The 4,469-nt window shown below is 26.9% G+C and overlaps 1 long non-coding RNA gene and 1 pseudogene across 3 annotated transcripts in view; one reads left to right on the top strand and one right to left on the bottom strand.

Annotated features, from left to right (window-relative positions):
• LOC104714874 overlaps nt 1-607 on the bottom strand; it is a 2,487-nt pseudogene extending 1,880 nt beyond the window's left edge.
• The window catches only part of LOC104710089, a 12,696-nt gene continuing 10,813 nt past the window's right edge, over nt 2,587-4,469 (top strand). For 2 of the 3 annotated variants that reach the window (XR_754916.2, XR_754917.2), the window contains exons 1-3: nt 2,587-2,782; nt 3,940-4,043; nt 4,153-4,220. This is a non-coding gene — a long non-coding RNA (uncharacterized LOC104710089). The remainder of the gene's footprint in view (nt 2,783-3,939; nt 4,044-4,152; nt 4,221-4,469) is intronic. The other variant, XR_002033444.1, reaches the window with a different exon arrangement.

Genomic DNA, 4,469 nt, shown 5'->3' with positions numbered 1-4,469 from the left:
ATACGGTCAACAACTTGTCTAAAGCCTGAAGAACATCAGATTGGATGAAATTGATCTTGTGATCAACTCTAGACCACCTCGTAAGCTTCTTTGTCGATGTCTATTGCAGTAATATGTGAGAGTCATAGATGTTAGCTAGCCCTATCATTTTTGCTTATTTGATTTTGAGTAAATCAAGGAGTACTGTTGGGTACATACATGTCCATCATGAGGCAATGCAAGAGCCATCGTGAGCAACGAATAACGCGTGAAAACACCAAGCTCACAATATTATTATAACTATTAGAAATTTTTCTGAGCAACGAACAATTTTTTTATGCGTTCAGAGCTCATAAAAGCAAGAACATGAACATACGTTGGGACAAAATTATTCAAGAGGAGTAAATAATATATTAGATACAAAGATTATACTATGATCCAAAACAAACAGAATTATAATTACAATTTCTTATTCTTTCTATTAATTTAAGAGAAAAAAATTTATTAGACATACATATTATGTTATTATTCAAAAAAAATAAACAAAATTATAATTTAAATCTATTTGTAAAAATATGTAAATCCAAATTTTTAGAAATTATCATACATTTTTCATGAAACCCACCATAATTTTTCTGAAACTATAACTATTAGAAAAAAAACATTAGCATCAATATTATTTTTAAAAATTAAGGATTCAGGTTAATAAAGACTAATACCTGAATTTCATTATATTCAATTTTGTAGATCCACAATTATGAGCAATAATCGTCCATGAATTCAACTGAAACAAAAAAATATGTATTAGGTTACATATAAGAGTTTATTTCAAATTACTAAACTACAAAACAAAATATAGAAAATAATACAACATAAATATTTTAAAAGATGGAGAAACCATAGACAAAGTCTATGATTGCTTGATCTTGACTTTCAAACAACCACTAAAAACAAAAATACAAAAATTAGAATCTGATGAACTATATAAAGGACCAAGATATATTACCAAAAGTTGTCTTTGCTCCTTTGTTTGTAGAAAAAAACATGTTTAACCAAGAAAATAAAATTAAATAACAATCACCACCAAAAAAAAAACAAAAAGCAAATAAACATAATTACTTTACCGATTTGATTTTTCCGCTTGCTTCATAAACTCATTCGTCCAATCTTGTTTTTGATATACAAAAAAACACCATGGTCCATGACAGGTAGACCTAAAACACAAACAAACAGTACAAGATGAGTAAAATTTTCGATATGATTCAACATAATAATTAAAATTTATAACAGCATGAAATTTAATTCATTCAAAGCACCAAAGCATATCGATAGTACATCAACATAAATAATAAAAAATCAAAATCATACAATAGTAAAGTTGATTCATTAGAACCAAAATAATACAAAAAAATTATACTCTCAAAACTATATGTTTAGCTTAATGAATCCGATTTCTACTGTTTTGGCCGATTTCTACTGCTTAGAAGGAAAACCGTCATAATTATCTTTACCATTTTAATATTTTTAAAAACAGAAATTTTCTCTAAACGAATATTCATATATTCTAATATTTATTTTCCATTTTTCTAAAGAGAGATATTGCATATAAATATATTAGATTTCCAATTTTGTAAGACAATTTTCGTTTTTTATTTTTAATTTTCGTTATTTATTTATTTTTTAAAAATTAAAACATAGAAAAAGGGTAAAAGGGTCCAGTTTTGAATCTCACTAATGACAAATTAGTAACTTAAGTCTAAGGATGAATGTGGTGCGTTTCAGCAACCTAAATAGAGAACAAAAGCTTGTCCGAAAAATTTTCAGAGGTATTTTTCATTAAGGGTAAACGACGTAATTTTTTGTGAGAATGGCTGTGAGCTCTCTCGACTTCTCCTTTAATATATTAGATTATCCACAATATCAATAAACCTCTGTAAATTTGGTCCCAAATCCTATTGAATTTGGTAAAAGATGCACATCTAAGTTTTAGCTTTGTAGAAACACACATTCATAAATATATATATATATATATACTAGATTTACACCCGCGGTATACCGCGGGGCAATTTTTTTGTTACACAAAACATAAAATAAATGAATAATTTATTTGTCTATATATATATAAACGATCCTTTTTTAATTTTTTAAGCTTTTAAATTTATAAAATCTAATATATTGTGTAATTTTGATTGTCTGAATCGATTTTGTAGTAAATCAGGTTAATGGGTGAATATAATATTGTTGGTCATATGATTCCATTGGATTAACTATTAGTTTAATTTTGATTCTTTGTATTTTGTATTTGTATTTATAATGTATATTTAATATAATTTTGATACTGTTGTTTAATATAAATAGATGAGTTGACCATAATTTGACATCCAAATTTTGATTTGTGGGAATAATTTTTTTTTGTGCATAGAAATATCTGTTAGATTTTGCAATATTTGTTGTAATTTTTTTTTGTCAATCCTTAAAGAAAATAATAATGGACCAGAATACTGTAATCCAAACATTTAAACTTGATGGGTTTTATTAATGTCCAGGCCCATTCAGAAATTGTTAACATTTACCAACAACAATTTACGATGGCCAGGAAAAAAAAAAGACAACATCAAAAGAAAAACGTACAACAAAAAATATTTGTTGTCTCGAGAGAGAAAGTCGACTCGACAACATAGATCAGAAAAATAAGGATCTGGATCAGACAATCTCTATTTTCCAATTCTGAAAACCCAGAGTAAGATCCATCATTTATCGAGATTAATCGAGTTACCGATGTCTTCTTCGATTGATAAGTGAGGTAATCTCGTAAAAACATTTTAGATTCCGATCAATTATTTCTATTTCTGATTACAGCTCAGAAATTGTTACGATTCCTGCTTGACTTGTTTTTTTTTTTTACTGATTCCAGCGTTTTAGTAGAGTTTGAAAATCTACAAACGAATATGGGTCTTTTAGATATTCATCCGCGGTACACCGCGGGCCTATATTTTTGTTTAAGAATGCATAATATAATAGAATTATTATTGTATCTATATATGTAACTATTATATTTTCTATTTTGTAAATTTTATAATTTTAAAAGTCTAATATATTGTATAATTTTTATTGTGTATATCTACTGTTTAACCGCGGATTAATAATTAAAATTAAAATTATTATTCATATAATTTACTTTTTTAATCTATTATACTGTTTTTGTTTCTTTGAATTTTGATTTACAATGTATTTAAAATATATTTTTAATTCTATTATTTTTTATAATTAGATGAGTATACTATAATTTGACAACCATAATTTAGGTGGTTTAACCTATATATATTTTAACAGTTTTGTATTTATAGATATTTACTTCGATTAAAATGGTGGAGTGTTTTGTAATTGGATATTTGATTTATTTTAATTTTGTTACTTATTAATATAGATCAAATGTTTGTATAATAATCTATTAGGTATTACAACACACTTCTTTGAAGATGGTAGAATAAATTAATAATTTTTGATAGTTGGGGGGCCTTTTGGCAAATATTTTTGCTTCTTATCTTTTTGCATTCCTATTAGTAAAATATTATGATTTGTTTTGTCTCCACCGATTAAATGTGATTGTCTCCAAAAAAAAACGTCAATTGTTTTATTTCTTATCATCTTCGACCTTCTGGTTTTTACAAATATGAGAAATCAAAAGTTCTTTGTTATGATTCTTCCATATTTAAATCAGATATAATAGATTCATTTAGATTTTAAATTTAGAGATTATCTTCGATTTGTTTCTGTCCATATCGTTTTCATCTCCACGATGCCAGAACTATGCAAATTATCGAATAGTTCCAGATAAATAAATATGTTCTTTCTGTTGTTGATTTTTTAAAATTGGTTTCGATTTTGATGTTGGGTTTCTCATGTAATCTCCTAATTGAACTTAAATATGGTAATATGGGGGTTTTTGATCACTTGTAGCTAATCGAATTTGGAAACATATTTGGGGAGATTTGCGGCTTACAATAAAGTCAGCAGTGATTCCATCTTATTAGAACTGGACAGCCATATATGATGTGAGATAGGTATGATGTGTTCAGGATAAATTAATCTGGTCTTTCTGTTGTTAAAAAAATTAATTGTTTTGATGTTAGTTTACTTTGCATGTTAGCTAATTGTGTTTTCTTTCTTCAGGTTGAAGTTCATACATGTAACAAAGTACTGCTATCATCACTAAGTGTTTTCCAGGTAATTTGATTGAGGTTAGTATCTATATATACATTCACTACAATTAGTTTTAATATTTTTTGTGTGTTCACCGCATTGAGTTTTACAAATTTAAGTGATTTGCAAACAGTTAAATCACTTGGCTCTCAAACAAAAATAAAATAAATTGATACCTAATTTCTTTGGTTTCGGTGTTTCAGAAAATAAAATAATATGAAATCAGGTGTAACATCCGTGAACCAAAATCCCGGTTTAGGTTCTGCATCGGTCGATGCAAGTTGTGC

The sequence above is a fragment of the Camelina sativa genome, chromosome 9 (assembly GCF_000633955.1).
Source record: "Camelina sativa cultivar DH55 chromosome 9, Cs, whole genome shotgun sequence".
NCBI classification, from domain to species: domain Eukaryota; kingdom Viridiplantae; phylum Streptophyta; class Magnoliopsida; order Brassicales; family Brassicaceae; genus Camelina; species Camelina sativa.
The sequence above is the reverse complement of the archived record's forward strand: the minus strand, read 5'-3'. Positions and strand labels throughout refer to the sequence as shown.